Source organism: Protopterus annectens, chromosome 6.part1, assembly GCF_019279795.1.
Source record: "Protopterus annectens isolate FY-2018-M chromosome 6.part1, PAN1.0, whole genome shotgun sequence".
Taxonomy (NCBI): Eukaryota; Metazoa; Chordata; order Ceratodontiformes; family Protopteridae; genus Protopterus; species Protopterus annectens.
In genome coordinates, this window is record NC_056738.1 from 276257247 (window position 1) to 276279291 (window position 22045).

Here is a 22045-nt window from a genome sequence, read left to right on the forward strand (position 1 = left end):
AAAGAAGGAGCAAAAATCATGATAAGAGACCTTACTAAGGCATTTGATGCAATTCTTATGGGGGATAATGAAAGAATATAATATGAGTGAGAAAATTAGGAAATTATGTATGTCAGTACATAGTAATAATAAAGCAAAAATACTTGTAAATGGCTGGTTAAGCCAAGAGGTACATAAGCAGAGTGGTGTAAGACAGGGATGTCTGATGAGTAGTATATGCTTTGCAGTAGTTATGAATGTGATATGATGTGAAATAAATTAAAAAATGAAGGAGGCAGGGTATACATCACCTGATGCATTAAGCATTCCAGTTCTTTTAACATATCCAGATGACATTATAATAACTGCAAACAAACAAAATTTGGATAAAAGAAGTAATAATTTGCATAAATGAGTGTCTAGAGGTGAAAGGGATGGCTTTAAATAAAGAGAAAAGTAAATGTTTAGGTAATGTAGTAAAGACAGGGGTATATATTTTGCAAGTAATAAAATTGCTGTGTTAGGTATAAAATTTGCAAATAAAGGTGAAAGTAGAATTCAATGAAAAAAAAAACAATAGAAGAAATAAAACAAACTTGTCTTTTCTGGAGAACATCTAAATTATAATTCAGATATTTGATAACTTCAGTACTGATGGGGAAAATAGTATACTTTGCAAGTGTGTTTATGTTGCCAACAGTATTTGAAAGGGAATTGTTGCAGATAATGTTTTCATTTTTAAGGGGTTCTAGATTAAACCCAGTAAAAAGAGGAGTTTTATATGTAAATAAAGAGGAAGGAGTTGTAAGTTTAACTAATCCCATGGTATTTGCTGTTTCATTAAATTTGTACAAAGTGTTAAAGTAGATAAATAAAGAGATTAGATGAGAAATTAGTAGTAAAGTTGTATAAATATAAGTATGACAAATGTTGGGGGTATGGTAAAAAAGAGTAAAGAAGAAAAAGACCATATAAATGAAGAAATAAAATGTTACCAAGAAACAATATTTGTGTGGAAAATAAAAATTGATGATATAGCAAAAGATAGAAAAGTATGGCTTAAGGATGTAATAATAAAACATAACTATGTAATACTATGGGAAAATCTAACAGATGGAAAAATCAAGCTTTAAATATAAGAAACCATTGGTGTAATCAGAAAGTAGACTGTCAAGATTTTTTGTGGAGACTGGTAATAGATAAATCGCCAGTAAAAAGAAATATGCCATAAAAAAGAAAAGTGGTAGAACATGTTTACAATGTCAAGAAGAAGAAACTACAGATCATTTGTTTTTTGAAATGTAAAATAGTAGAAAAATTAAGGAAAACTATATAAAGAAAATTTTTTCAAAGATATAAAAGAAGTGGATAAAATAAAGATGGATATGATTAAATATGAATATAACAATTAAAGAAATAATGAATATATTAAACAAAGGTTCATATATGTTGATATATTAGAATATTATATCAAAAAGAAAGTATGATCACCACGGCTCAAATAAAACCAAACTTTTTAATAAAAAATAAAACAAAACAACCAAGAATACAAGTTAAGTACTTTTTCAGTTCTCAATCTTCTTCTTCAGACCTATTAAACAGTGCTACACCTGAACAAAGTTAACAATCAAGGCAACCAATCAGTTGCTGTAAAATAGAATTAGCTAAGAAATAGAGAAAGCCCAATATATGCTGAAGAAGACTAATGTTGGAGTGGGCGTGCCTTCAGCACTGGTTTAAGAACAACTCTCTCATTAATACCTTGGTGTTTATCTACATTTAGATAGATAATCCACATCTGTGCTCTCATTTCTGTAAAATTCTTGAAGTCACCACTTCACGTCAGAAAAATGCCATACAAAGAAAAGTGGTAGAATACGTTTACATTGTCAAGAAGAAGAAACTACAGATCATTTGTTTTTCAAAATGTAAAAGAGTAGAAAGGTTATGTGGAAAACTATATAAAGAAAAATTTTTTCAAAGATATAAAAGAAGTGGATAAAATAAAGATGGATATGATTAAACATGAATATAACAAGAAAAGAAATAATGAATATATTAAACAAAGGTTCATATATGTTGATATATTAGAATATTATATCAAAAAGAAAGTACGATCACCACGGCTCAAATAAAACCAAACCTTTTAATAAAAAATAAAGCAAAACAACCAAGAATACAAGTTAAGTGCTTTTTCAGTTCTCAATCTTCTTCTTCAGACCTATTAAACAGTGCTACACCTAAACAAAGCAAGGCAACCAATCAGTTGCTGTAAAATAGAATTAACTAAGAAATAGAGAAAGCCCAATATATGCTGAAGAAGACTAATGTTGGAGTGGGCGTGCCTTCAGCACTGGTTTAAGAAAAACTCTCTCATTAATACCTTGGTGTTTATCTGCATTTAGATAGATAATCCACATCTGTGCTCTCATTTCTGTAAAATTCTTGAAGTCACCACCTCTTATATTTGGATTAAGTAACTCTAGAGCCATGAACTTAAATGTATGTCTCTGTCCCATAGCAGAAACATGTGCTAATGAATTACCTAGTTTCTTATTCTTAATTTCATTCATATGCTTTAAAATTCTATCTTTAAAAAGCATATTCATTTTACCTACATAGAATGCAACACACTCTACATAAAATCCAAAATATATAAGATTCTGCATTGCACAATCATCATAAAAGGATGTCTCTATTACAAAACCTTCTGTAAGATGCGTAAAAGTGCACCCTGTATAGAAAAACTTGCAATTGTGGTTTATCATTTACAGTCTATTTTAGCTTGTCATCTACACATACAGTTGCCAAATTTTTCTTTACTATATCACAAATCATGTTCACATTACAAGAATAAGTTAAAGTTAATCTAGCATCACTGTTGGTAGTGTGTGTCGGTCTTGTATCTGTGAGGTATCTAGGAACATTAGAAAAATATGGTCTCTCTATAGTCTGTCTTCCAAACCTTAGACTGTTTATACAGTCATCTAGGTCTTTTTCATCATAGCCCCTTTCAAGAAATTTTTTCTTTAACTCTAGCAGTGCTTGTTCCATAGCTAAATCATCACTGTGTAGCTGCATAATCCTCAGAACTTGTCCCTGCACTACATTCTTAGGTATATGATGGGGGTCCATACTTGTCTTATGCAACAATGAATTCTTCTTACATTTCTTTTTAAACACCCCAGTCCTAAAATTCCCAAACAAATCCCATGTAACAGTCACATCTAGAAAATAATAGACTTGCTGGATTAAACATAACTAAATTTCAAGAAAGAGGTGATGGAGTGCAAATACACAATAAACTCATGCAGCAATTCAGATGACCCATTCCATTGAATAAAAACATCATCCACAAAGTACTTATAACAAACTATATGCTCACAAAAACAATTATTACATAGCACATGATCAAATTCCCATTGCGCAAGTTCTAGGTTGGTGTAGGAATTGGCACAAGCTGTGCCCATCGCCATGCCAACCTTTTACAAATAAAACCCATCATTAAAAATGAACACATCATTATCAGGAGTCAACTCCAAAAGGGAACAAATCACCTCAGTCTTGTCACTGGAAAAATGTTGCTTCTCAATAAAATAGATCTAACATTACCTATACCCCATTCAAAAGGCAACATCAAGAGTCACAAAAAACAGATGCTCATCTTTCCTGATAGTATGGGTTACAAAAGATAAATCATTCAAAAAGTTTTTCATATTCCTAAGAGGAGTGTCCATGTTATCCACAACTGGGAATAAACTTTTTTCCACAAAGATAGAGGTTCCGTAGTCCAACCCTGACTTGAAACAATGGGACACATGGGGGGCACTGGCTATCTTTGTGTACTTAAGGTAGCCCATACAAACAGGGTACAAGGGGATGTTCAGCAGTAACATACTTAAGTAGTTCCTCGGTGATTGCCTTAGTCACTAGCATGTCAAACAGAAAGAAAGCTAATCTCTCAATAATACCAGAAACTTGTGGTCTAGTCAAAGAAACAAAACTATTTGAATCACTCAATAATGAATACATTTGTTCCAAATAGAGATTCTTGTCTAAGACCACAGTACTGCCCCCTTTATCTGCTGGGTGGATTTCGATAGGTGACATCTCCTTTAATTCATGTAGCACACATTCTTCACCAGGGGTTAAATTATAAAACAGTTTACCATATTGTCTATTCAGTGCACACCAGATCTCCTTCTCACAAACTGCTATGAAAGGCTCCAGGTTTGTAAAACCCAATTACATAATTACTGCATTCCAAAAACTGGCATCTCAAAGAAACATTCCTAGCAAACAGTTTTAAATCAGTAGCAACATCAGCTAAATTTGATTTCTGTGCAGGAATAAAGGATAAACATTTATTCAACAGCTTACATTGATCTGAAGTTAAAGAAACCAAAGAAAAATTTAACATTAATTCATTAGAACTCTGCTGCAGGTAGTTACTTTCAAGGTGTTTTGCACTGGCCATTGTAGCTGCTGTAATCACCCTTCCCTCAACTGACTTCTCAATCTTCCTTTCCTGAAGTCTCTGACAAAGAGAAGTGGCTCTGACAGGAAAAAAGAAGAAGAATTCTGCTCAATGGATGTAGTCTCCAACCTGACCGATGTATTAGCAGCCATCATACTCGTAGTTGGCACTTCCTGTTCTAAGGTTCCTATAGCCACTCCTGATGCGGCATTCACATTTAAAGGGACAGTATCATTATTCTCAGAATTATTAGTTGTACTCACATGCCCCTCTTGTATCGGCCAGGAAAAGACATATCCTTTATTAAAGTCATTTAAATCACACTGTAATTTCTTCATTTTAAGTGCATGCAACCTCCTGTCATAAGACAACAGATTCTCATAGAGCACTGCAATCTAATCACATCTGATGTATAATTCTTATTAATAAAAACATGTAAAGATTTCATGTCTCTCAGAAGTGCTTCTTCAGTAGGCATAAAGTAATCCACAAGAAGGTAAATGTAATCAAAACCAAGCTGCAGGTTCAATGCTTGCCAACATTTCAATAATATAGGGTGAGTCTCACCATAAGTCGGCATTTTAAAGGTAATCAAACCTCTGAGAATCACTTCATGGTGAAGTGCTGCTTATAGGTGGACTATCTGCCACTGTGCCCATTTAAATTTGTAAACCTTATCCTCCAAGTCACTAAGATACATCAAAAATTAGCTTATACCTCAGTATTCTCTATGGGAACAGTGTCCATATTCTCAAGAGGGCAACTAAACTGGTTTCGCATCCATGTGTAAAATTCATCCAAAACAATCAGTGTGGACAAAATTAACTCAACCAGGGTTATAATCTAACTTCAAAGTCATACCTTCCACCATATCCAGCCAGAATAGACAAAAATGGGAATCCAAAGAATAAAAAAGTCCAACAGGCTGGTAAAGACCTTTCTAACATCAATGTACTTAAAATTATATCAAAAAGAAAGAGCGATCACCACGGCTGAAATAAAACCAAAACTTTTAATAAAAAATAAAACAAAACAAACAAGAATACAAGGTAAGTGCTTTCACAGTCATCAGACTGCTTCTTCAGACCTATTAAACAGTGCTACACCTGAGCAAATTTAACAATGAAGGCAACTAGTCACTTTCAGTGAAATAGAATTAACTAAGAAATAGAGAAAGCCCAATATATGCTGAAGAAGACTAATGTTGGAGTTGGGTGCCTTCAGCACTGGTTAAAGAGAAAGTCTCATTAATATCAGGGTGTTTATCTGAATTTAAATAGATAATCCAGTTCTATTTTCTCATTTCTGTAAAATGTATATACAGACCTTATGCCAAGTAAACCTTACCTTCTTGGCTGAGTAATAAAATCTTGTGTATTTCTTTACTGAAACACAGTGTCTTATCACTAAAACGCATTTACATTAATGCTACTTTATCACAGTAAAATGTACAATGTTGTGAAATGCTGCAATGTAATAATATTTCCCCTCTGCAATTCAGATACAGGAGTTCTACCTTTGCACCTCTAGTCTCTATACATGCCACCTCTGAGGTCACACAAACTAATAAAAATGGGGAAAAAAGAGGACAAATGCAACCTCAGAGATTACTTCACAGTATTGGCAATAGGAAAATACCCAGCATATTGAAACATTGATAACAGTCACAACATTAAATACATGCAATACTTTAAGTGTTGAGAAAATTGCAATCAGCAAATGTTACCATTCCCATAATTAGTATATATTGCTCTTGTCATTTATGTGCAATACCAAAGAAACTTTTTAGCAGATAATTCTTAGCATCCATGATTTAGTCCAGTGTAAGCTGAAAATCCTAATCTATTTCAAAGGCTTGGCATTTTTTGAGAAACAAACCTGCCATATTTTTAAGATCAAATTTAAAATACAGACATTTGACTTAGTTCTAGCATTGACATTTAGCAAATTTCTTAGTAGCTAAGTAGCTTAACAGGGAGCATACTCACTTTTGGTGCAGAAGGTTGTGGCTTCTATTCTCTCACCAGGTAATTGTATTATTTTTTTTTACAATACTGACTTTGCAGTGCACCATAAGGGGATAGGGTTTTGCACTCCTGAGTGTGCCATCATTCAAATGAAATGTTTAACCAAGGCTCCATTTGTCTGAGTTGGTGGTAGCTCAGGTGGACATAAAAGATGCCACAGCATTTCAAAAGGAGTAGGGTTTTATAAATTTTATTCAAATTAAACATATTCAAACATACTGCGTCATATAAATGAAACATCAAAAGAAATATTTCATTTGTGCATAAAAAAATTATGGGACCATGTCTATAAGAAATGTACCCTTCCCATCCTTTTTTGATTTTGTCTAGAACACAATAAATATCCCACAATTGATTTTATAATAATTCTTGTACAGCTTAAATTCCATACAATCCATATAGCACTGACAAATTTATTTGTTTGATCAATATTGAGTTGCAAATCTTTAGTACAGAAACATATATTAACATGTCCATATTTAGTTTTCTAAAACATTCTTTATATAATACCTGACATACTTGTTTAATTCTAAGACAGTCCATCAAAATGTTCCATAGTTTCGACAATATGACATATACCACATAATCTTTCAGTTGTTTGCATGCACTATTTCAATCCATTAATGGGTAATTTGTTTAATATTAATATCCATAAAAAATAATGTATGTCAGGAACATTTTTAAATCTTTATCACTTGCTTAACTAAATTATCCTTATTATTCTAAGGCTTAATACAGTAAAATTCTTCCATTATCTCTTCATATGAAATTTTCTTAGTCCTACATTTGGTATGCATTGTTAATTTCCACCTGCGAAAGTTATCACAGTATTCATTCATCTCAGAAGTTTCAACACTTTTTTTCATTTTCTTTTAACAAGAATATTTGTCCTGATATATGTTCCTTGTTACGATGCAACAACTTTAAAATAAATTAAAAAAGATGTAAGTGTGACAAATATACTACTGGATTTTTTAAAGTTAATTCACCATTATGACAACTACAATAAATAATGCTTCTTTTAATTGGGTTCAATGTAGTACTCCATATGAAATAAAAATGTTAATAATACTTTTTCTAATTTATTTGAAAAAGTAAAGATCCCCAAATAACTTTACTTTCCCAAAATAGCAGAATGAAGTAGATAACCTTTTTTATTAAAAGACAATCTAAATTTTTCTATATAGTTGTGATAGTCCTTATTACTACAAACATCTGTTTTCATTAATCATATATAATGTCTGATTTCTCAAAACCTATTCACATTAATTTTATTTCATATCTAGAAAAAGAAAATCTTGATATCACCAAATCCTTTGACTTTATTTAAAAAATCCTTTGTATGTTTTCCTTAGACCATAAATACCATTATCCAGCACTTTATGAAGCATAATTCTTTTCTTTATTAAAGAATTTTCACAAAAAATGTTAGAGTTGATTAAGGTCAATGTTCTCCAGTTTTTTTATATTTTCTTTAGCTCTCTATTTTAATATAAACTTAACAGTACCAATACAAGCCTATTTAATTTTTACCCATAAGTTGAACACTCATGTAGTACATGCAAGAAATCACTTTTTGTTTATCATTTAAGGTTTTAGAAAATCTATATCCAAAACTATCAGGCCCTGAGGTGCTGTTCACATTTAACATATTCAGTATATTGCATTCAACTATACTACCATTGTTTTAATAATTATTTTATATCTGTATCATCCCATTGTTTAATTCCCCATCCATTAACATCAAAATATCTTTCTTTTTCTATTACTTTGCAGTATAATAATATCTTTCATAATATTTTCTGGTGTATTGAGTATTGCCCTGTCTTCATTGTTGATGCTATCAATCCTTCCTTGATCTCTACATATGCTTTCCTAAAAAAGGAGTAGCAGCTTAATTTTGCCTTGTAACAAGTACTTTTGATTATGCAGCAACTGTTTTACCTTTTCATGTTTCACTGAATAGATACATTTATTTTTGAGGAAAAATATATCACCTTACAGACTATTATAATATTCACATGCTTTGTCATTATACCTTAGTTTTTTCAATTTTCCAGTACACTTTTTCTAACTTGATATAGTCATTCTTATATTTTTTATAAAGTATCCACTAGTTTTCATAAGAGTCATAAAACAGCAGCATAATATAATGATCTTTATATAACTTTGTCATTGCAAGTACAAAACATCTGTCTTCCATTACTGTGCCCATAACTCTTTTAATACCTTTCCTTTTTTTGAATATACCCTTCTATAGTGGTTACCAAAGATCAAACACAACAATTATCAGAAAAATAAACTTCATTAAATGGTATTATTTCTTCATAGGTTCATAGGTGTTTACTAGGCTATTGACCACAATGACCTTTTTAAGCCTACCCATTCATCTCAAATCTCTGACAAGTTCTGATACCATTGATATGTGTAAGCATGGGCCTGGGAGATGAACCATTTACAGGTTACCTGTTTGCATTAGAAACACAGGTGCCAAACCAGGGATGAATTTCCGGTTTCCCATCCAATTGTCCAAGTTGCACTTGAAGTGGGTTAGGGAGGAACTCTACTTCACATTGATGGGGAGCCTGTTCCATAGATGGGGTAGTCTCTGGGATACATACCTATCTCTCCAGCAGGTCCTATTTATATCACAGGCAAGGTTTAAGTCTTTAGAATGGGTAATTCTTCTACTGTTTGTTTTGTGGATATGTAGGAGGTCCATCAGAGTGGGCTCTGACAATGCCCTGTATGCCAGACATAGATCTCCCCTCAAAAGTCTGTAGGAGACAGAATACATGATAGGGCCTTGAGGGGGTCTGCATAGGACATATTATTTATGCCCTGTATTCTTTTAGTGAGGAACCTCTGTCGACATTCCAGTTGTTGGATATGCCTGGCTAGGTACATACCATAGGGTGCATTGTACTCAGTGATAGGTCTGATGAAACCTTTGGAATAAATAACATGATTAATTTCTGTTTTAAACTTCACATGCTTATAGATAAACAGTGTTTCTTTTCCTAATTGTAATTGTTATATTTAATCATTTCTCAACATGCCTTAATATCCTTATGTATTTTCCTAGTTGTTTTCCTTAAATGCCAGTTAAAGTTATCAACTACTATGATATCCATTTTAATGAATAAGTATATTTAATATCATCAAATATTTTTTCTTGTTTAGTAATATTTGTACACGCATAAAACACTCTTATCCACCATACTTGATTTGCATGTCAAAGTCACAAAGTATATTATAACATCTAAAAGTTGCAGAGATGATTTATTAAAAATAACTGCTATTGCAAAACAAACATCCCTGACAAAACTTCAAATTATTTCCCTTTCCAAAATAGCTTGAAACTGTTGCTGTTGCTCTTTTCTTAAGTATCTAATGTTCTTTAAATATCAGCTTGTTATTTTTTACACCTTTGTAATACAGTTAATGTTCTAGCATTATTAATGTTTGTTAACATTCAAAGATAAAGCATTAATGACAGCCTTTTTCTTTTTTTTTTTTTTGCAGTTTTTTTCTGGGAAAACATATTTTTTTCTCTTCCTTACTAATAAGAAAGAGAAAACTAAGGTATATTGTCATCATTTTCCTCATTTTAACTTAAATGCTCATATCATTTTCAGTATTATACAAAATTTTGACTATATCACATAGTTTATCAGTGACTTCTGCAGGTAAATTTACAACACTTTTGTTTTGTCTGTCTAGAATGTGCAAGTGTGCAAGCAAGCTAATAATGACTATCACTAGCACATGTTCTAAGTTCCAGTTTACAATTTGCCGTGGCATATACTGTTACCCCTATGACACATTTTCTTTTAGGAGAGTTCTGTATAAGATAGTCATCAGCTTAACAATAAAATCATATTTTGGCTGATCCCTATATTTAAGCATTCCTTTTTTTACCATTAAATATTACATTATTAGACACATGCTGAACTTTGCCATTTAAATAATGCAGACACACCAGAATTTCCCATTCACCAGTTCACAATTGTTTGCTACCTATACATTTTTAAGTTTTAAACAATTGTTTAACATTTTTCTGAAAAATACAGTCTGAGTTAATTTTTTGTAATATCAGGCTTCTTAAACTGAAGATTTTTTTCATAATAGCACCAACTTTTACTTGACTACAAACTTATTCAATTTATCACAACATGGTTTTACATCATATAACATAACAAATCTCTCAACAGTCTAAAATGTAATTTCACTAAAGTGCTCTGCCCTATTTGAATAAAAGCATGAACATTCTCTAAATATATGGCAAGTGACATTATTAAATTATCCCAGACAAAACAGCTGTCTATTAATCGACCCTCCTTTTATTCTTTGGCAATTAGCCATTGGTGCTGTTGTGTGATTCATACCATCAGTTGCTGTCATAACAGCATAGGTTTTCTTAAAATTACCTTGAGAAATTTCCATATGTTGCTTATCTTGTCCCTACCAACCAAAATGTTCCCATCATGAAGTGAAGCAGAAAATGGTGTTACTTTCTGAGTTCCATTATTCAAAATCCCACATTGTTCCTCAGTTTCCTCCACAAAAGGAAGGCATTTGTTTATGGCATCTGACCATGATAAGGCAACATTGTCACTTATTTTCTCTACCAAAAAACATTCTGTGCAAGGCATCATTTCCCAGTCCTCTCAATTGTATTTTATGTACCTCCACAACACTGATATCCATATCAGTTGAAACATTAGCAGAAATCTTAGCTTCATCATAAGAAATCTGCTTACTTGTTTTAGCATTCTCTTCCTCCTCCATACATCCCCCAATGTAGCACTCTGGCTATGCCCACATGAGAAGAGCAGTGGAAGTTGCCTGGTGCCCTGGATAAATTTCCACTAGTCAGTTTAAATACCACCTCGGGTCTTTCTTGAAAAGAGGCAATTTGCCTAGTGGAACTAACACATTCAACAAAGCATTACTGACTAAATAAAATAAGGATTTTAATTCCATGTTTTCATGCTTTATATGTGGCAAAGGTTGCATTTTAACAGAGGGTATGCCACTTAAAACAAATTGTTTTCTGAAGACTATCTAAACAGCATATACACAATGAAGAATAATATTTTAGTGAAGATGTGATAAACTGAGAGGCTGCCAGCCTACCTAGATATAATTTTATAAATAATTCTATGCCATTGTAAATATTAATATGATCCACAGGCGCTTGTTTCACAAATATAAGAAAATTGTGTTATGTGCTGAGCTTCAAAAATGTAACCACAGTGCACCCTGCTAGAAGAAAGTAGAAATGTGTATAAACTCTATGCCTATGTAATGTATATTTTATGGTAGAAATGGGACATACAGAGTTAACTTGCAAACTGTAAGAAAATAAGCTGATAAGTAAAGTGTATGACTGTGTATGATTTCAAGCTAAGAAATAGTATGTCTGGGCTAGGAGCTTCGTTTTATTGTCTTAAGGCAAAGATAATTACTAGGTTTCACATGTAAAGTGTCTTTTATTTTTCTCTGACTTCCAGGCGGCTGCAGATCACAAAGAAATGTTAAATTTTAAGTTCTGTGAGCCTGGGAACTTAAGCAGAGGTGACAAGAATGATGTAATCTGAAATATTCAGCAGTAATGTGTATTATCAATTTAAAAACTAGCTCAGAGAGAAAGAAAGTGCATTATTCTGAATCTGACAACAACTCACCAGCACTTGCTTTGCTCTGTAAGTAAGACTTAGATCTTAGCATTCCTCTTAGAGATAGATAAGAATATAGCCGGATTAGTGTAGATGTTTTAAATATTTATGTTAGACTGTCCTACAATATTGTTTTAAAGTATTTCCTGTGATTTCTGAACTGTTTATTGTCACTGTGTTATGTTAATAAGTATTGTCTTGTGTTTTTATTATTGATTATTAAATATTTTTAAACCTTTTAACTGTGGCTGTTTTGTGTAGAGATAATTTAAGCTCTTAGAGTACTTGCATGTATATGGTGATACTGTACAAGCCACTCCAACAGCCTTAGCCCTGGGTAATAGTATTTGGATAACAGTAACATTACACAGTAGAATTAGTCACCTTTTAAAAAGGGCCTTATTAGTAGCTGATAAGTAGTGGTTGGTGGCAGTGATTTCTACCTTATAGTCTGGGCAGAAGGGGCATAGCTAGTGAACCTGTGCTAGCCTTCCACAGGAGTGTCTGTGTGTTTGCATATAAAGCAAATCTCAAAGTGTGTGTATGTCAGCTACTTGGGCAGGGACACGAAACACTGGTTGGACAGAGAGGGTTCTGGAGGTTTTGGCTTCACCACTCTGCTGAGATCTGAACCCTATAGCTATAGCACCTATAGTGGGGAGTCGTATTGGGGATCTGGAGGGAAAGGGAGAAACCAGCCCCAGACTGTCTGTGATCTCTGTATGCTCTTAAGGGAAATTGTACTTTAATGTGTGTACTTGTCATCCTTCTCAATGTGCACGTCCCTCACTGATGTTAGTAGTGAGTATTGAGGCTCCTTGATTACTGGGACAGTGCATGGGCATCACATATTAATTGTGATGGGATATCCACATCAAATATTAATTAGTGGATAGTGGTGAGTTAGCCACATCACATATTAAATGGCTTGTAGTGGTGTGGATAGTGAATTCCTTTATCTTGTGTATAGTGATCACTGAAGGTGTTTTTGTACTCAGCCATGCAGTGAATATTCAGAGTTCATATCACAATTGCTTTATTTCGTTTGTTAGCTTAGTTAGTCAGGGAGAGCAGGCAAGCATGTCAGCAGAGGAGTATGGCAAGCTGAGAAGGAGCCAGTTGGCTGAGATGTGCCAGGCTAAGGACTGGTGCATGGAAACCTGACTAAAGCAGACATGATTGCAGCTTTAGTCACAGCTGCAGCCGAGAGTAGCAACCAGGAGGACAATCAGACTGGCCATGGAGATGTACAATACTCAGAGTATGGACAGCTCATCCTTTCTACAGAGGACTTAAAAATCCATCTGGAACTAAAGAGAATTGAATTGGAGGCCAGGCATTTGGAAATGGAAGCTGCGGAGAAAGAGAGGCAGATGCAACATGAAAAGGAGATGCTGACTCTTCACAAGAGTCATGGAGGTAATGGGGAAGGGAGTAACTGGACCCCAGAAGCACAAAATGTCAGTAAATTTCTTCCACAGTTTACAGAGGGGGATAATTTTGATAGTGTCACTCATATGTTTGAGAGGGTATGCAAACAGTATGATGTTGACCAAAGGCTCTGGATATGGTTCCTAACCCCCCCTACTCCATGGTAAACCTGTAAATGCTCTTACCAAGCTATCTGATGTTCACTTTTAAACTATAATGTTGTAAAGAGCTGTTTGCTAGAATTTTTGAAGCTAACACCTGAAACTTATAGGAAAATGTTTTGTGAGCATAGATGCAAGGCAGATGAAAGTGTGTGTGTGAATATGTTGCTGAACTAAGCTTTTATTTTCATAGGTGGGTGAGTGGATTTCAGGTCACCACTTTTGAAGGGCTGGCAGACCTTTTGGTGAGGGAACAAGCCCTTAGCACTTTGCCTGAGGACATGAGGATCTGGTCAGCAGATAGACAATTCTCTACTGTGGATGTGTTGGGGAAGAAGGTAGCCCTATACCTAGAAAGCAGGGTATCATTGCACAGAAAAGGGACACCCAGTGCTGCTTATGCATCTAAGGGAACCCCTGGTGGGCAGCCCAGACTGCCCTAACAGAATCTGGCAGTAGCAGGGGAAGCCACTAGTCCAGGTACATGTCCAGGACTTAGGGTTAAATGTTTTAAATGCAACCACTGGGGCCATGTTGCATATATATGTCCATGGAGGCGAGGTGGGGGACAAAAGGTGAGAGAGCCAGTAAGTGGGAGTGACAAAATGCCAACAGTAGGGTTTGAGAAATCTGAGCAGTGTTCCAGAAGTTTGGGGACATGTTCACTGAGACAACAAGTATACCAAACTACCATCCTGCAGATGTCCCGATAGGGAAGGCTTTTGATAATGCAGTACCATGTATTAATCCAGTTACATGCGGTCAGGCTTGGAGAAAAGCATGTGGGTCTGGCAGCCTGGAAAAGACCAAATCAGACCACATACTTGCAGCCAGGACTGGTGAGGTGGTTACTTCAGGGAGGGAGCTACCCTGTAGGAGTGAGACTGAAGGTGAGCCACAGCTGCTTGTTGGTACTGATCGTCCCTTGGACAGAGTGACTGCAAGGGCAAAGGTGAGTAGTAGTACCCAGGATGACAGTGAGGCAATGCTGTCAGGGGATACCAGAATTTCTGTGGAAGGGGAGCTGGGAAGGGTTACAAAGAGAGAGTTGAGACAGGCTCAGCTCTCAGACCCTACATTACAAGGCCTGAGGCAGGTAGCTAGAGAGGCACCCTATTCTCAAGGGAAGGGGGAATCTGTATACTGGGACAAAGGGTTACTGTATAGAATGTGGACCCCTGAGGGAGAGTTAGAAGGTAAGAGAATACAGCAGTTGGTAGTGCCTAGAGCCTACCATCTGGCACTTCTAGCCATAGCCCATGATATTCCCTTTGCAGGTCATATGGGCATAAAATGTACAAAGAGATGTATTATGCAGAACTTCTATTGGCCTGGAATTTCCAGAGATGTAACAGGGTACTGCAGGACTTGTGAGCAGTGGCAAAAGGTAGGCAAGGCAGGAGACAAGGTGAAAGCTTCTTTGATGCCTTTGCCTGTGATTGAGGAGTAATTTCAAATAGTAGCTATGGATATTGTTAGGCCTCTGAGCACCCCAAGCTCCACAGGGAAAAAGTATATCCTAGTGGCAGTAGAGTATGCTACAAGATACCCTGAGGCAGTGGCTTTGTCCTCCATTGAGGCAGAAAAGGTGGAAAATGCTTTGTTAGAGATTTTCAACAAAGTAGGTTTCCCAAAAGAAATACTGACTGACAGAGGTGCAAATTTTATGTCAGACCTGCTGGCTTGTATGTGGAAGTACTGTGGGGTGAAGCATCTAAAGACCACCCCCTACCATCCCCAGACTAATGGCCTTGTTGAGAGGTTAAACTCTACACTCAAGTCCATGCTATGGGCATTTGCAGACCAGTTAAGATGGAGTGGGACAAATATTTGCCCCATCTGTTGTTTGCTTACAGAGAGGTTCAACAGGAATCCACAAGTTTTTCACCCTTTACATTGCTGTATGGGCATAGGGTGAGGGGACCTCTAGACTTAATTTGTGATGAGTGGGAGGGTGAATGTGTATCTCACAAGGAGTCTCTTGTGGTATATGTCCTAAACCTCAGGACAAGGCTCACGGAACTCATTGGCTTGGCCCAGGAGAACCTGGCAGAAGCTCAACAACAGAAAAAGGTCTGTTATGACAGGAATGCTCGAGCTAGAGAGTGTGCTGTAAAGCAGCACGTAATGGTTCTCATTCCTGTTAGACACAACAAGCTGTAAGCAGCTTGGGTGGGACCATACAAGGTGGTAAGAAAGGTAAGTGATGTTAACTACATGGTAGAACTGCTAGGCAGGAGGCAGGGGTGCAAATTGTACCATGTTAACATGATGAAACCCTACAATGATAGGGAGGCCCTCCTGCTGAGTACTTGGAATGGACTGCAGGAGGAGTCTAAGGGAGATCTGATGACTGATCTCTTCAGTGAGGCTTGTACTGACACCTCAGTGGAAGGGGTAGCATTGTCCCAGCAGCTATCTCCTACCAAGGTTCGAGAAATCTGAGCAGTGTTCCAGGAGTTTGGGGACATGTTCACTGGGAAACCAGGGTGCACCCACCTGGTGCAGCACTAGGTGGATACAGGACATCAAAGGCCTATTAGGCAGGCCCCTTACAGGGCATCTGAGAGAGTCAAACAGACTCTGAGGGAGGAGATACAGGAAATGTTGGAACTAGGGGTAATTCAAGAGTCCAACAGTCACTGGACCTCCCCAGGGGTGCTGGTGCCAAAGAAGGATGGCAGGTTCTGTGTTGACTGCAGGAAATTAAATAGTCACACAGAGTTAGATACTTACTCCATGCCTAGGACAGATGAAGCCCTAGAGCAGCTGGGTGGGGCTAAGTATCTTACCGCCATTGATCTTACCAAGGGTTACGGGCAGGTTACCTTGACTCCCAGTGCTAGAGAGAGGTCAGTCTTTGTGACTCCTTTAGGCTTGAGTGAGTTCACAAAGATGCCCTTTGGGCTGAAAAATTCCCCAGCAACTTTCCAGAGGCTGGTAGATCATATCCTAGGAGGAGCAGTATCAAAACCACCTTCAGTGATCACTATACATAAGCTACAGGAATTCACTATCCACACTACTACAAGCCAATTAGTATGTGATGCGGCTAACTCACCACAATCCATTAATATTTGATGTAGATATCCCACCACTGTCACTGATTAATATGTGATGCCCGTACACTGGCCCAGTAATCAAGGATCTTCAATACTTACTACTAGCACCAGTGAGGGGTATGCACACTGGGAAGGATAACAAGTACACACACAGTAAAGTACAATTTCCCTTAAGAGCACACAGAGATCACAGTCAGTCTGGGGCTAGTTTCTCCCTTTCTCTCCAGATCCCCAATAAGACTCCCACTGTCACAGCTATAGGGTCTAGATCTCAGCCTAGTGGTCAAGCTAAAACCTCCAGCACCCTCTCTGTCCAACCAGTGCTTTGTGTCTCTGTTCAAGTAGCTGACACATGCACACTTTAAGATTAGTTTTAGATATAAACACACAGACACTCCTGCTGTGCCCCCTTTCTGCCCAGACTATAAAGTAGTATTGACTGCCACCAACCACTATTAAGGCCCTTAATAAAGGATGTCCAATTTTACTGTGCAATATTATTATCCAATTAGTAAGTGTGCCGAACAGCAAGACTATTGGAATGGCTTAGACAGTATCACTAAATACATGCAATGTACTCTAATCGCTTAAATTATCTCTACACAAAACAGCCAAAGTTGAAAGGTTTAAAAATATTTAGTGTACTTACGTATTATCACAACCAGATTTCCAAAGTGCCATAATTTGTACAGTTTTCACGAAACGAGGTCTGTTCACCTAAGAAGGGGAGTGTCAACCATTAAGTAATATTCTGCCAGATACTTCTTCACATAGGAAGAGGAATAGCTGCCACATTCCTCTTCCCTGGTAGCATTATTTCCCGACCTATTTGCATGACTGCTGCTTGTCACTCATCCTTAAAGTTTCAAGTCATGAAAGGCAGCACATTCCCACCCAGACAAGCGGCCCATTTCAAAGACCTTTCCGTGGCCAGACTGTAATCCCATATACTTACTTTTCAGACAGATTGCAATGAATCCCTCAGCATGTAGAGGAGGTCTTGTTAGTACTCTGACTGCCTGTTGTGACTTGAGTGAACAAGTTCAGATTTACACAAATATCTGTGTGAAGCGGGCTAAGGTTTGACAACCCTTGCACAAGAGTCCTGCAGGGGAGAAAGCAGGACTCTCAGAACAAGCACTGAGCCGTTACTTACTCTTCCTTACAGGCACCGTCAGTTTTGGTGACTACTGCCCAGGAAAAGTGTATTTCATGACTTTCCTTTAGCTAACACGGTAATGAGGGATGCATGAATTGTAAATAGGTAAAAGAAAAATTTAATTGTAAAGAGTAAATGAGGTGTGTCACCCAAAAGTACATAATTTCACCTTTTTTCATCTTCCTGCCTCATACCAGCTGCGACAAACTACTGCTTACTTCTTTCCAGACCCCATTGTAGGTCAAGCAACCTGTTTCCGAAGAAACATGATGAATTATCGCACTTCAGAATTCTGGTTGCGATAATACTAAGTACCATATTTAGAAAGAGTGGAAATTAACCCAAGGGGAGGAGATTATAAATTACTACTCGAGCCTAGGGAGGTGAAATAGCAAATTAAATTAAATACTTAACACTTCCCAGGAATAAATTAAACCATTTATATTCACCCATTACTGGCATTAAGAGCCAATAGACTTTGACATATATATCATTTTGATAGGTTTTAAGAAAAGGCTTTTACAAAATATTTTCACAAGTCTTTTTTCTTTTTTTTTACAAATTATTTAGTTCTAGTTTTTATTGTGTGAGAATTTTCTTTTAATAACTTCTTAACTTTTTAATATGTTATTTGAGTTTGGTTATGGATTGTCCAAGTTGCTATGATGAATAATTAGGAAGTTAGACTTCTGACTGGCTGTATCAATTAACTAATACTGTGTTGCATCTATATAAATAAGAGTTAACATGGTTTTTCAACTGATACTGATGACGTCCATGTGATGGATGAAAGTGTTTAATCGAAGTTTTTTATGTTTAGTAAAACTGTTTTATCTATATTAATTATGGATTATTGTGGAGTGACAGCTGGCATTACTATTTCTTCAGTGTTTGGGATTGTTTGAGTGACACTGTGCATTTTCCTCATGAACTTTGTAGATATTCAGTGTCCAAAAAATAATTTTACATGTGTTACTTTCAAGGTTATGTTATTGTATAGCTCATGGGCCACACTTTGATGTTTAATTTTCTGAAAGAAGCCATAATGTGGAACATAATGAAATGCTTTTATCAAGTCAGCAAAGATCACTGTGGTTAGGTCACCACTGTGAATATGTCTGCAGATACTATTAAATGGTAATAGCAGTACTGTCGCCTTTATGGAAGTTATGTTGCTCTTGTCATATTAAATTGTGTGATTCCACCTGATCCTTTATTAGGGATGCAACAACTTTTTGAGAATGGTGGAAATGTGTGACAATAGTTGGATTTTTCTTTTCAATTAAAAGTTATTGTGAAGGCTTGTCTTTGGTAGGTGGATTACTGCAAAAGATGATCACAGTTAACAGAAAAACGTATGGCTAGTTTGGCATAATAATGCTTGCAGTTTCTAGAGAGCAATGTGGCTTTAATAGTAATACAGGTAGGCAAGCCGGATGAAAGTAGGAAGATAATCAAAATTATCTGCAGGAAGAGGTATTTCAGCTGCCTTACCCTGCTAAGAGATTCCTGACCACTAGGCTGAGAGAGGATTCAGTATTTGAGTCTTGAGAGGATTATGAGCTTGTGAAAGATAACGTTTGAAAGGTGTCCTGAGGTACTTGGATAGAACTACTGGCTTGCAACGAATAAGCTAGGGGAGAGAAAGATTATTTGTAAGCTGTGTTTATTACAAACTATTTTGATGGAAGAATCCACAAGCACTCATGAAAGTGAATAGAATTTTATTTTCTGTTACCCCATGATCCCTTGTGATGAAACACATTATTTGTTATCCCTGTAAGTAAATTTTATCCTAAAGACAGAAACTAGTACTACACACTGTTTTTTGCCACAGTAGTGAATTTCTAATTGTTTTGTTTTACAGGACTGAAATAAATGAATCTTAAGGTCTGAAGAATTTAGAGATAAGTCTAGCAGAGTAATCTCTGCCATGAGGTAGGATACACGTTAGCCAGTTGCTCTCAATCTTTAGGATAGTTGTATGAAAGGAGTAATTCAGAGTTAAACCACACAAGATAGAACATAAACAGATAGTGGAATAACTGGCTATATCAGTGAGACACTTCAACACCGTGAGAAGGATCTGGCAAAATATTGGCCGTGAGTATATATATCCATGACCTGCTGTTCCAAAATTGAGTGATGTATTAAATGAACTTTCCACTCTTGGATAGTAGGTTACTTTCTTTTCAAAAACTTCCTATCTTTTAAGTTTCTCTTGGCTTTATTTGTTTTTATTTTACATACATTCTTGAGGCAACAAGGGTCCAACTTGCCAGTGATAGCATTAGACTTTTTATGCCCTTCATGACATTTTTCTATTCCTTTTAGGCATTTCTTAGATGGGAGGTAAGTTGTGGTGCAGGCTGCTCACTAACTTCTTTGACTGATTTGTTTATTTATGTTTAGTTAACTGGCTTAGTCACACTAGGCTTCTTTTCAGGGGAGAGCTGAGGTTGTATTCATACTGACTAGGAAAATGTTGGTCAAGGCAATAAGTATTTTCTGCTGTGATAACATGATGGCAGAGGAGGAAGTAAGTTAAACTTTGCAGATGGAGACAGAGGACAGAAAATCTACAAAAAATAAAACATTACCTTTATTTTATTTTATATTATTTGTATTCTTGCTTTTGTTTACTGGGTTTGTCCAAATGAGTTATTTAAAAAACGCTTTTCAACAGGGGCCCAGAGAGAAAAGCTTCAGCATATTACAAATATTTTTAAATTGACATCCAATAAGATATACAAACAGACATTAAATAATTCACATATGATTGCTAATTAGATTATATTCATATGGAAAAAGAGGTAGCTATTACAGTATAAAAGATACTTGTGTATTAGCACATGTTGAACACTGAGCATTTGAAGAGGTGTATTAGTGGATTAGTTGGACATATAATAGATCATGTGATTAGTGATTATAAATTTAAAGAATGGAAAGAACTAGGTAGGGCAGAAAATGTTAATGTAATTAAGAGGTGGGCTGTAAACAGGTAAAAAGAGAATTATATACATATGGCTATCATAAGGTTTATATCAGAATTATATGGGGGGGCAAGCAGTATCAGAAAACTATGTATATAGCTTGAAGATGTTAGTAAAACAATTTGGGTATTGGAGAAGACTGGGTATGGGGCATAAAATTCTGAGTGAAAAGAAATGGTACGACAATATGTCAGGTTGAAGCTAACAGTGGCATTTATCTGGGAAAGGTACAGCAGCATATCCATTGATTTTTTTAGGCGTATTTTAAATGACTTTGCATTCAAAATGGACTTCAGTGGCAGTGGGATGTGGTTCCACAGTTTAGCTACACTATTTCAATATAGAGAATCACCTGCAGTATTAGATAATTTGGTTATGGTGATTAAGATCTATATTAGAACATCGAAGTTTCAAAACTTCGAATGTTCTAATATCGACCCCTATTCAGTGAAAGCTGAAAATATCGAAGCAACAGAAAACCAAATTTTTTCCTAGGGAAAGAATTTGGTTGTCTGTTTCTGTTGCTTCGGTATTTTCAGCGCTGTGGTGGAAAGTTACGGGTCGGGTTCAGGTAAGTGTGCGATTGAGTGCAGGTTAGGTTAGTTAGGGTTAGGGTGTGGGTTAGGTATGTGTGCGATTGTGTGGATGTGAGGGTTAGGGCGGGTTAGGTGAGTTAGGGTTAGGGCGCGGGTTAGGTATGTGTGCGATTGTGTGGATGTGAGGGTTAGGGCGGGTTAGGTGAGTTAGAGTTAGGGCGTGGGTCAGGTAAGTGTGCAATTGTGTGGATGTGAGGGTTAGGGCGAGGTAGGTGAGTTAGGGTTAGGGCACGGGTGAGGTGAGTGTGCGATAGTGACGGACCTTAGGGTTAGGGTTTGGGCTAAGGTAAGTGGATAGTGGTGCGTGTATGGTTTAGTGTAGGGTTAGGTGTAAGATTTTAGGTGTATGTATGTGGATTACTATTTGTTTGGTGTGCTTGTGTTGTGTGTATGTGTTTTGGAACAACAAATATTTTTCCTAGGAAAAAATTCGCTGTTCTGTATGCTCGATGATTTCAGCTTTCGCTGAATAGGGGTCG